The sequence below is a fragment of the Triturus cristatus genome, chromosome 4_1 (genome assembly GCF_964204655.1).
Source record: "Triturus cristatus chromosome 4_1, aTriCri1.1, whole genome shotgun sequence".
Lineage (NCBI taxonomy): Eukaryota > Metazoa > Chordata > Amphibia > Caudata > Salamandridae > Triturus > Triturus cristatus.
This window is the reverse complement of record NC_140585.1, coordinates 912954723-912967655: the sequence shown is the minus strand read 5'-3', so window position 1 is coordinate 912967655 and position 12933 is coordinate 912954723. Positions and strand designations below refer to the sequence as shown.

The 12933-nt window shown below is 48.5% G+C and overlaps 1 protein-coding gene across 3 annotated transcripts in view; it reads right to left on the bottom strand.

Moving 5' to 3' along the window:
* The window catches only part of TNPO3 (transportin 3), a 1119313-nt gene that overhangs the window by 195320 nt on the left and 911060 nt on the right, over positions 1 to 12933 (bottom strand). The gene's annotated exons all lie outside the window — the stretch shown is intronic.

Genomic DNA, 12933 nt, shown 5'->3' with positions numbered 1-12933 from the left:
TGGGATTTAATGTACCAAGCACCCCAGAGGGCATCTTAGAGATGCCCCCTAAAACCTAACCAACAATCCACGTCTGTTCTGAGGCTGCCTAGGCTGCCACACAGCAGACATGTTGCTGGACCCCTGGGTAGGAGAGCCCCTGCTCTCCTGGGCCTGCAACAATGCACATCCTGGGCGAGGTGCTAAATCTCCTCCCCCAGGTTGGGCAGGGGGAAGCTTCAAAGGCATGCCGCCTCTGTGAGCTTTCACAGGCCACTGCAACCCCCCCCCTCTGGCAGGAAGCTTGGCCGGAAACCCCAAATAAGGACAGGGGATGTGCCAGCCTGCCAACCCCACCCCTCAGGTGGGGGAGGCAAGGTGAAGCACATCTCCGGGCTCTCGCCATCTTGCAGATGGGAAGTCCTGCCCAATCAGGACTAGGCTACTGCCCCCCTCCCACAGGAGAGAGGCAGGCCCTTCACCTACCTGTAACGCCCCTAAATCTAGTATTTAGGGGCACCCTGAACCTTCCTTCCCCAGATTCCAGATTCCAAAATCTGAAGAAGAGCTAGAAGAAAGAAGACCTGCCCTACAGCTGCTAAGAAGAGGAAGACACAAACTGCTATGGCCCCAGCCCTACCGGCCTGTCGACCCTCGAACCTGCTCCTGCTCCAACCCGGCATCTCTTGTGGCCAGCAACCTCACAAACCCCGGAGGACCTGGCTACCTTTTGACTCAAAGCCCCTGGGACTCCCATGAGTAGAGGCTCTACTCAAAATCTACTTCTAATCCCTGGCAGCAGCCCGGAACCGCGAACCCAGCACACTCTGCACCAGCCAAGCCTGGCCTGTGGCGGAGTGAACAGAGACCACGAGGACGACCCCACGGCGACTGTGACCCCGAGTCCGGCACCCAAGGACCTCCCTCGACACTCCTGAAGAAGCCTGCAGCCTCAGAACAAGGTGCCCCCCCCAACCGCGATCAACAGAGGTTAAGATTTGCCGAGACCAAAAGGCACCCCTGCACCTGGCGCCCCACGACCCCCTGTGCCCAATCCCGGGGTACCTACCTATTCTCCAACTACCCAACTTACCTCTCGAAGTGGTGGTGGCACCAGAGAAGAATCTTCGTCCCCGAGCTTGCAGTCTTTTTCTAAACCGGAGATTTCCCATTGAAATCAATTGAGTGCCCGAAGGCTCAAAAGCACCCTGCACCCAGCCGCCCGAGTGGCCCTGGCAGTGCAACCTCTACACCTATCTACTTCCCCACTTGCCCTGAGTAAGTGACCAGGAACCCAGCTTCCATTGAACTCAATGCATTATTGTGTTTAAAATTGTGTTGCCTATTGCAACCACTTGTAACTGTTTACAAAAGTCAACTGCATATTGCAAAAGTATTTATATAAAGCATCTCATTCTGAGAAAGTATATTTTAATACCTATTGTTGGTTCTAAAATAAAACAAGCATATATTTTTTATATATAAACCATTGACCTAGAGTTCAGTTATTGAGTGTGTGAGACCATTTGCTGGCTGAGTGTGTGCAACAAATGCTTTACACTTTCCTCTGATGCTGCCTTACTGCTCGACCAAGCTACCACTTTAGAGAGTAAGGTTATATCTAACTTTAGCCTCTGCCAAACCTCTGGGGACTGTGGACTCAGTACACCCTGTACCCATTTGGGAACAGTATATACAGAGCCACTTTCTCACACCATGTATCCAACTTCATTAAATACTGGATTCGTAAACCCCTTGGAAGCGAAACCAGAAACCTCATGAGGGCCGAGTGCCCCAGACCCTTTATAGAAAATAAGTGTGCACTAACCCCTAACCTGGATCCTGAACTCCTAACCTTTCTCTTCAAAACAGGAAGAGACCCTAGAAAAGGTCTTGAACGCTGTCTCAAACAGTGCCAAGATAGGCTACTCTATATTCTTGGTCCTTTAGCCAAAATTTTAGATTTGCCAGAAGAAGCATCCCTGAATGACACCCCAGTAGATGTAGATCTCTTATGGGGTTGGAGCCAACGCGCACTATGCTTGCTTGGTAATGCTAACTCAGGCCTAATTTCAGAGCGTAGAAGAGGAATTCTTATGCGAATCAACCCTAAGTTGGGGGACCTCGCATCTAAAGAAGTCCAGGGTAACACCAAGGGACTACTATTTGGTGAAAATTTCGTTCAACTTCTAGGCAAATATGTTGCCACTTTTTCGGCCTTTAGTAAGGCACAATTCAATATGAGAAGGATGTTTGGAGGTAATAGAGTTTTTGGACGGGCTGGCAGGAGGGGATTGGCTGCCAGCCGCGGACAATACAAGTCCCCATATTTCCAAAACCAACGTCGATATGGAAGGACCTCCAGAGGTCATAATCCCTCCTTCTTCCCACAAAGAGGCAGAAACTTCCGAAGCCGTGGTGATGGCAGAAACCGATCTCAAAACTTTGGAGAACAAGGTAAGATCTCTAAATCCACATGTTTTTTCCCATATAAAAGGTAGGGGGAAGACTCAGACTTTTTTTTATCAAAATTGGTTTGCTATAACGAACGACCCTTGGGTTCTAGAAACCGTAAAAGGGTTCAAAATAGATTTTATTTCAACTCCCTTCCAACCACATCAACCCAGAGAGTAAATTTTGGATCAGGAACAGTCCATCCTGGTAGATACAGAAGTGAATCAGATGTTGTTAAAAAATGCTATCTGCAGAGTGTCTGACTCAAAGCAGGATTTCTTAAGCACGATTTTCTTAGTAAAAAAGAAAGACTAGGGCTGGCGACCAGTTATAAACTTAAAAGACCTAAATTCTTTCCTGGTTTACAGACACTTCAAAATGGAGGGTATTCACCTCCTAAGAGACATCCTTCAAGAGAAGGACTGGCTTGTGAAACTGGACCTAAAGGATGCCCATTTCACAATTCCAATGCACAAAGACTCACAGAGGTTTCTAAGATTCTCCTGGAAAGGTATAACGTACCAATTTCAAAGCCTCCCCTTTGGACTCTCCTCAGCACCTTGGTGTTTCACCAAGATGTTAAGGCCAGTTGATTGCAGCATTAAGAAGAAAAGGAGTCTGCTTAATAATCTATCTATACGATATCCTCTTGATGACACAAAACAAGTTAGTCTTATTTAAACACATGAAATGGACTATAGAGTTTGGGTTTCATCATCAATATAAAAAATCTATTCTGACACCCTCTCAAAATTTTGAATTCTTGGGATTCCAAGTAAATACAACTACAAGTCAGTTACAACTTCCCTCCAAAAAACTTCCCAAGATAAAGAAAGAGGTTTCTTACGTGATGTCCAAGAACTTAGTCAGTTTACGCGACTTAGCCAGAATAGTTGGCCTACTATCCTCTTCTATTCAAGCAGTTTCTCCAGGCACATTACATTACAGAGCCCTACAAAGATTAAAATCTTTGGGGTTAAAGAAGGGACTATGATATTCAGATACACTCCGTCTTTCGGAGGAGGCTCAAGAAGATCTTCTTTGGTGGTGGAACAACCTAGACAGCTGGAATGGGAAGGCAATCTTCGTAAACACCCCCCGAACACACGGTGGAATCAGACGCGAGCAATCTAGGATGGGGTACCAGGATGGGTGCGTTAGAAACAGGTGGGAAGTGGTCCCGAGAAGAGCTCCCTCACCACATAAATTGCTTGGAGAGGTTAGCTTGCCTAAACGCTCTTATAAGTTTCAAAACCACCCTGAAGAACAGTGTTGTCCTGATCAAATTAGACAATTTCACAGCTGTTTCTTATATCAACCGATTGGGGGTGCAAGAGCAAAAATCCTTGCGGATCTAGCCAAAAGCATTTGGTATTTCTGTTGGAACCAGAAAATTATTTTAAAAGCAGATTTTATCCCTGGTCATTAGAATACAAGGGCCAACTGGAACTCAAGGTTCCTGAAAGACTCGAGCGATTGGAAATTGAACCCATTTATCTTCAGAAAGATCCAGAACCTGTGGGGTCCCTTTCAGGTAGACCTTTTTGCCAGCAGACTTACCTTTCAGATTGAAACCTATTACAGTTGGAGACCAGATCCCAACACACAAGCAGTAGATGCCCTAGCCCAATCTTGGAACAATCTGAACTGTTATACCTCCCCCCCCCCCCATTTTTCCCTAATTCAGAGAGTTCTACTGAAAGTCAGAACAGATCAGTGCACGATAATCCTAATTACTCCCTTCTGGAATACACAAGTTTGGTTCCTGGGAACAATGGAACTAGCAATAGATGTTCCACGTCTTATCCCAGAGAAGAGTGATCTTCTTCAGGGTCAAAACGGAGAAGAACATCCTCTTCTATTATTAGGTAACATGAACCTTCTTGCCTGGAAGTTTTCAGGAAATCCAAAAGATACTCAGGCCTTTCAGAACAGGCTAAAGAACTTTTGGACGAATCATGGGCACCAGGCACAAGGAAAAGATACATTGGAGTTTTGAAAAATTGGTGTAGTTGGTGCCTGGAATGGGATGGGATCTGGATCCCGTGGAAGCTCCTATAGTGGATTTAGCAAACTTCCTTGCTAGTTTATTTAATTCAAGTCTATGCTATAGAACAAACAACTGTTATAGATCAGGCATTTCTGCAGGACAATCCTTAATTAATGACTGTTCAATTGGATCAGACCCACTGATCCGTAGAGTAATGAAAGGAATTAGACTCAAACGTCCCCCTAAGACAAGATAGGACTCCTTATGGAATGTTAACCTCATTTTTTAGCTTTTCTCTTCATGGCCAGATAATCCTTTCCTTTCAAGAAAACAACTAACGACTAAACTAGAAACCTTACTCCGTTTAATTTCATTTAAAAGGGTTTCAGACGTTAAGGCCCTAGATATATCTAGTAGATTTTATTCCACAGACGGAGTACATTTTGAAATTTGGAAAAGAACTAAAACTATGACCGAAAACATCTTTTATCCCTGTTTCCCAGAGTGTAAGAAATGATGTGTAGTTGACTGCATGAAATCGTATGATTCATTAATACAAAGCTTTAGACCTATTGATGAAAAACAACTTTAAATTTCTTTTGTTAACCTTTCAAAGCAGTTTCCACAGCTACCATTGCTAGATGGGTTAAGTTTATAATGTCACAAGCAGGAATAGATTTATCTAAGTTTGGGGCTCACTCTTCTCGTTGAGCTATGGCCAGTAAAGTATTCTGGTCTGGAGGTTCACTCACGGATATACTAAAAACTGCTGATTGGTCAAGTGTTTCAACTTTTTCTCAATTTTATCTTAGACCTGTGAAACATGAGAGCAATTCAGCATTAAAAAGTTTTAAACATGAATAATGGTAGCCTCCGGTCTTGTAATGAAATGACTATTCATACAGAGAGAATCTTGATTTCATTAAAGACTACGGAGGCTAACATTATCCCACCCACCACTCCCTGGTGGAAATCTAACTATTCGGTTTTTAAACATTTTATAAATGTAAACTTTTTTATTGTGTTCTAACCTGGTTTCATTCTCTACAGATTAAGATACTTATGTATTTTATGTTCATTTTTCAGATCAAAATACTTATGTATTATATATTCAATTTTAACTCCTTATCTATCCTTCCTTGATTACAGGACTTTTAATCCGTTTAAAATGGAACTACCAATTTGATCTTCCTTTTCTTTCAGATTCGTCATCCTTGTGAAATACGTCTCTTCATCTATACATCTAAGTTTGTCCATCGCAGCTCTAGAGGATGTTGACCTGTTGCTATGGCGCTATATATTATTGTTTGGAACTTTGATATTCATGATGTAGTGCATTCACGATGTAATGTGTTCTTTAAAGGGCTGCATTTTGGGGCAGCAATAAAAGTATATTGCATAATGTTAGCCTCCGTAGTCTTTAATGAAATCAATATTCTCTCTGTATGATAATTGGAGAATCGTCAATCTAGGGCCCTAAAAGGGATGACCTTAACCCTAGATATCAGTTCGCAGAACGGGGAGGATGGGTGGGGCGGTAAGAAATCTATAACTAACTAATGTTTCTTACAGATATATCTTTACCGAAGGTAAGTGACTTGTTAATCTGAAAGAAACACGTTAGTTTCCTTAATTTAGAATAGATACCCCAGCAATACCAAGCCCGGTGGTGGGTCTGCAAAACAAGATCACACCAGGAAGTCCTGAAGGACGGAACGGCCAAAGAATCCGTCTCTCCGGACTTGGCTGTCCAGGCAGTAATGCTTAGCAAACGTGTGCAGCGAGGACCAAGTTGCTGCCTGACAAATGTCTTAAAGAGGGACTCCCCACTTCCAAGGGCAGTAGTAGCCGCTGTGGCCAGAGTGGAATGGGCCCTCAGCCCCACAGGAGGTTCCTTCTTAGCCAAGGAATAACAGACCTTAATGCACAAAACGACCCACCGAGAGATGGTCCGCTTGTGCGCCGCCCGCCCCTTCTTAGCGACCACGTAGCCAACGAAGAGTTGGTTGTCCACCTGGAACTGTTTTGTGTGATCCAGATAGGAGAGCGCATGATTTGGGTCCAGACGGTGGAGCCGCTCTTCCTCTTTCGAGGGATGCGGAGGTGGAAAGAAGGTGGGCAATGTAACAGACTGGCCGATGTGAAAGGCAGCAACCACCTTAGGGAGAAAGGAAGGACGAGTCCTGAGAACAACCTTGTCCGGATGGACAGAGAGGAAAGGAGGCTTAGAATAAAGAGCCTGGAGCTCACTCACTCTTCTGGCAGAGGTGATGGCAACCAGGAAAGCAGTCTAGAGAGTCAGAAGACGAAGAGGACAATTATGAAGGGGCTCAAAAGGAGCGCACATCAGATAGGTTAACACCAGGTTCAAGTCCCACTGAGGCATTACGAAAGGCACAGGAGGAAACATGTGAGTAATGCCTTTAAAGAATCCAGCAACAACAGGGGACTTCAAAAGAGAAGGCTGATCAGGAAGCCGTAAGAAGGCAGAAACAGCTGAAAGATATCCCTTGAGGGTGCCCAGAGCAGAGCGCTGCTGGGCCAGGGAAAGAAGAAAGAGGAGAACTTCAGAAATAGAGGCGGAAAGGGGATCCACAGCCTTTGCTGTGCACCATGCCACAAATGTGTTCCACCTGCAGGTGTATACCGGTTTAGTGGCGGGACACCTGGCTGCCAGAATGACATCACAGACTTCAGGAGGCAAGTCAAATGGCATCAACTGTCGCCGCTCAATCTCCACGCATGGAGGTGGAGGCTGGACAGGTTCGGGTGGAGGACCGCCCCCCCCTGCTGCTGCGACAGAAGGTCCTCCTGAAGAGGCAGTTGAATTGGGGGATCGATTGACAGACTGAGTAGCTTGGGATACCAGTATCTTCGTGCCCAATCCGGAGCCACACGGATGACTTGGGCCCGCTCGCGCCTGATCTTCAGCACTCTGGGCAGAAGTGGTATAGGCGGAAAGGCGTACAACAGACCGCAACTCCACTCGCGACGAAAAGCGTCTCCGAGCGAGTGCCGCCTTGGAAATTCCAACGTGCAGAACCGCTGACATTGCGCGTTCTCTTCGGTGGCGAATAGATCTAACCAAGGCTCTCCCCACTCCCGAAAGAGGCCTTGCACCACGTCCGAGTTCAGACGCCATTCGTGATCCATCATGCACCGGCGGATGGGTTCGTCGGCCCTGGCGTTCAGAGAGTCCGCCAGGTGTTGAACCACCAGGGTGATGCCCTGATGTTCCAGCCATGTCCAGAGGCACAGAGCCGACAAAGGGTCCACGACTTCACCCCGCCCTGTTTGTTGCAATACCACATGGCGATGGTGTGGTCTGTGAACACCTGCACCACCCTTCCCAGAACAGAGGGAAGGAATGCTTTCAGTGCAAGCCGGATCGCCCACAGCTCTAATAGGTTGATATGGAGCCGAGACTCCGCCGGAGACCTCGGATCTCTGCCTCTCCCATGTGGCCCCCCCATCCCAGGAGGGACGCATCCGTCACCACAACATTCTCCAGTTGGGGTAGGGAGAGGGATCTGCCACTGACCCAATCGTGGTCCGTGAGCCACCACTGCAACTGTCTTGCAGTGCCCTCCGAGATCAGGACTTGGTCGGACAGGTTGCCCCGATGTTGAGCCCACTGGAACTTCAGGTCCCACTGCAGAGCGCGCATCCGCCACCTGGCGTGATGTACCATCAGGATGCAAGAAGCCATTAGACCCAGCAGCCGCAGCACCAACCTGACCGAAACTCAGGATAAAGGCTGAAAGATCAGAATCAGAGACCGAATATCCCGAACCCGCTGTTCTGGAGGATAGACCCGAAACAGCGCAGTGTCCAGAACCGCTCCAATGAAAAGAAGCTTCTGGGAGGGACTCAGATGCGACTTCGGCACGTTGATGGAGAACCCCAGCAAATGCAAGAGGTCGGCCGGCTGTAGTCTGGAGGTTGGAGACGACTGCCTGGGGCGAGCCCGCCTTCAACAACCAGTCGTCGAGATAGGGGAAGACTGGAACCCCTAATCTGCGCAGATGAGCTGCGACCACCGCCATCACTTTCGTGAACACCCGAGGGGCACTGGTGAGGCCGAAGGGAAGCACGGTAAACTGAAAGTGCTCGTGGCCGACAGTGAACAGCAGGTTAACGCCAGTGGGCCGGCAGGACGGGGATGTGGAAATATGCATCCTGCAAGTCCAACGCTACCATCCAGTCTCCAGGGTGTAGGGCAGCCAGAACCTGAGCTAAGGTGAGCATCTTGAACTTCTCCTTCCGGAGGAAGGCGTTGACGCTCCTGAGGTCCAAGATAGGGCGTAGGCCCCCTTTGCCCTTCTAGGGAACCAGAAAGTAGTGGGAGTAACAACCCCGACCTACTTCTGGGCCAGGAACGCGCTCGATGGTCCCCTTGGCCAAGAGGGCCGTAACTTCCTCCTGCAGAAGTTGCAAGTGATCCCCCGACATGTGGTGGTACTGTGGTGGTATGGCTGGAGGGGTCGCCTCGAAAGAGAGGGAGTAGCCCTTCGGACTATTTGCAGCACCCACCTGTCCGATGTGATGGTACGCCAGTGGAGCAGGTGATGGCGAACTCCGCCACCCACTGGCGTGCAATGGGCCTGAAAGGTCGGAATAGGAAGGCTTTGAGGCAGATGCTGCAGGGGCTGATGTGGGCTGATCGGCTCTCTGTCCCCCTGCTCCAACTCGGCGGAATACACGTCCGCGACCGCGTTGAGGCTGGTTCTGCGGCCTGTGGCTAGATGGAAGTGCGGGGGCGCCCCTTCCTTGGCCACGAAAGGAGCGAAAAGTGGAAGTTTGTGGGCGCGGGGCTGAGAGGCCCAAAGACTTGGCCGTAGCCCTGGAGTCCTTAAAGCGCTCCAGCGCACTATCCGCTTTGTCGCCAAAAAGGCGACGGCCATCGAAGGGCATATCCATGAGGGTGCTCTGGACATCCCCGGAGAAATTTGTGGATCTCAGCCAGGCATGGCGACGAATCGCCACTGTCGTCGCAATCGCCCTACCTAGCGAGTCCATGGTGTCAAGCCCACATCGAATCGAGTACCGTGCTGCATCCCGCCCCTCAGCAAGAGCCGTGTCCGGGCCTCCTCCGGACACTGGGGCAGCACGTCCACCACCGTATCCCACAAGGAGTGGGTGTAACGGTCCAAACAGCACGCAGTATTAATGGACCGCAATCCCAAACTGAGTGAGGAAAACAGCTTATTCCCAAACTGTTCCAACCTTTTGGATTCCCGATCCGAAGGAGCGGACGGGAAGGCAGTCTGGGACTTAGAGGCCTGGATAACCAGGCTCTCAGGGGTGGGGTGCACCGACAGAAAGCTGGGGTCGCCCGGAGCAGGGCAGTGGCACCGGGCCACGTTCCGGTCCACAGGAGTGACTGTGGGAGGCTTGGACCAGGTGCTCATCAGAACGTCAGTCAGTGCTTCATTGAAATGCAGTAGAGGCTCCGAAGAGCTTACTGGCGGTTGAAGCACTTCAGTGAGGAAGTTAGTCCTCACGGCCGCTGCAGGGAGCTCCAGATGAAGGGCTTCGGCAGCCCTGCGCAGCACAATAGAGTAGGTTGCACCCTCCTCCGTAGCAACGGAGGTAGGAGAGATGAAGTCAGTGTCAGGGGAAGTATCAAGACCACTGGCATCCCTCAGCTCTTCTGCCCATTCCTGATTAAACTGGCACTGCTGTGCCAGAGGGTCCTCAGACACCTCTCAGTCGCCCCCGTCATCTGACTTCTGGTAGACAGGTTGAAAGGAGGGCGGTAGCTGAATTGCTCATCCATCGGCGGAGACGGCGCCGCTCCGACGCCGGACCCGGACTAAAACTGGGGACGTCGGGGGTGGCACCATAGGGGTCGGCGCCGGAGGAGGGGTCGTACAGTCAACCGGCTTCGACCGGGATCCAGGCCTGGATCCCAATGGGGGCCTGCGGCATCGGGACCGAAGTCGACGACGGCGCCGGGGCCAGAGCCGCTGGCTCGTTAGGTCTTCCACGTGGATCAACAGGGCCCGAAGGCACGCCGACATGCCGCGACAAGGGAGCGAGACTCCTCATGGCCACGAGGAAGTTTTGAACCTCGTCCGGAGTCACGTTAGGCCCAGGGACCGGAGGGTATGGGGCCGGACGCGGCTCCTGCGGCTCCGATGGAGCCGCGCGGGTGGTGCCACCCGAACCCTCAGCCGAGTCGCGCGACCGGCGAGGGGAGTCAGAAGAGCGATGTCGCCTCTTCGACTTCTTCTTACTGTGCCTTGACTTATCTGAATGCGAGGACTTAGAACCAGACGAGTGGTGATGGCTTCGGTCCCTCGACCGGCACGGAGCCGACTGCCAGATCTCGAGGAGCTTGTGGGACCGCTCCCACCTAGCCTTCGAGGTCAAGGCCCGGCAGTCGGGGCACGACTCGGCATCATGGTCGACCCCAAGGCAGTAGAGACACCGACGGTGGTGATCCGTAACCGACATCAGTCGGTTACAGGCGTCTCACGGCTTGAAACCGGGCATCCCTACCGGCACCAGGAGTTGAGGTCGACTCGAAAGATGAACCAAAAAAAAGTCCAAAAAGTTTAGTCAAAAAGTGACTAAAGGGTATGCTCTTCCCGGATCTGCGCTTACTGACGCGGTAAAAAAGAACTGACGTCAGCGCACGAGGGCTGCATCTAAGTACTCTGACGACGTCATCCCGGCGATCACGACGACGGACGCAGAGCCGCAGACAACGCCTAGCGATGCGCAAGGGTATTGCTGACGAAAGATCTTTCCGGATCCAGCCTGACGCCTGGGGATATTCTAAGGTAAGGAATCTAACTAACGTGTTTCTTTCAGATAATTATGTTATCCTAGGCAAATATTTTCATCTGTAATTTTCTTCATTATCACAAATATGTAAGTTTAATGCATCAGGACAAGGGCAAAAAGAAGGGGTGACCATGATCAAAGGAGGCACTTTCCTACAACAGTGAATAGCACTTTGTGCTTTTAGGTGCTCTACGTACATAAAACTTTGAAACTGCTTATCTCAAGTTTACTTTTTAATTCATTAAATTATTTTAATTTAATCAATTTTACTCTTTTTTTCTAAATTGATGTGTTTTTCTCGTGTTGTGTTTATACTTTATTACGGCTAGTGTGCTGCACAAGTACTTTACACTTCGCCTCTAATTTAAGCTTGACTGTTTTTGGGCCAAGATAGTAGTGAGTTAAGCACAGGTTTATTTAGTGACTTGTGGTTCACCCTGAAAAGGACTGTGGTTGTTGCTTGAGTAGGGTTTTTACACCTCTCAACCAATAACCCAATTTCTTATGCATATTATCCATATAGCATCCAGTTTTAAGTCATTTGGGCAAATAAACACTGGGCTTCCAAGCTGATCAAACCTTCAACTTGATTTTTCTCTTTCAATGCTTCTGAGAAAGGCAAATCCAGTAATTGTTAGCCAAACATCTAGTTTTCATCACTGTGCAAACCTCTACAGAATTGCATCAAACCAGCTCCAGACAAGCCTGAAAAATAGCTTCAGATGGAGTTTCTGTCCTGAGGAATTGTGGATTTCAAAATTGAAACAAATACTTCAAAAAGATGTAATATGCCAAATGAGTGCACATCACATGAGTCCCTATAACATCCTGCAAGGGTGTGTGTGTGTGTGTGTGTTTTAATTTTAGAGCAACTGCTCTTCAGGTGTTATCCTACAGAAATAATCATATTGGACTGACTGAGGTGAGAGGGAAGCAAGGATAATACATATTAAAGAAGATATTCTATCTTGTAAGATACTCTTCCCTTTAATTATTATGGAATGTTAACAAGGAATAGTTACTGTTATAGACTGTTGTGTGATGCTTGAATGGCAAGGGTTCAGTTGGCAGTGCTTCCCATGAGCTGGGGTTCATTCTTGAAGTGATAAAATATTTACTTAATCCCTACTTGTTGCCTCCCCAGTGAATAAGGAGGATGTTTTTCATCAAGGTGTTTGGAGGGAAATCAAATAGAAAACTCGAGTTGTCTACTTTGTCACTCAAACTAGAGGTTAAAAAAAGATAAAAACATCTGTTTTTATCTTTTTTACCGCTCTACAACTTTTTTTTATGTATACCCATCCCCTCAAAAATCATCTGCCACTGCTTTTAACTGCAACAGGTTACATACTTACTCTGGGACGTTTATCTGACACTTACATAACATGGCCTCCCCTTCTTGTCCAGAAGGTGTAAAAAAATGTACCTGGCCTCCCGACACCCATCTCCATAGCTGTGTGCCCCGTATCCCTTTAGAGCACAGAGCCAGTGCTGCACTGGGAGGTTCTCTGAGAGCTGTCATAACCGAAAGGAATTCCTTTATGACATAGGAACAGTGGGAAACGAAAAGAGGGAAACAACTTTTGTTTCCCAACGTTGCTATGTCACAGCTGTAAATAACCAGATTTAAAATCTGGTATAAGATGGGCATACAAAACAATATAATTCATCAATACCCTACAATGACCTGCAGGGCATCAAGGGAGGGAGGTCGGAGA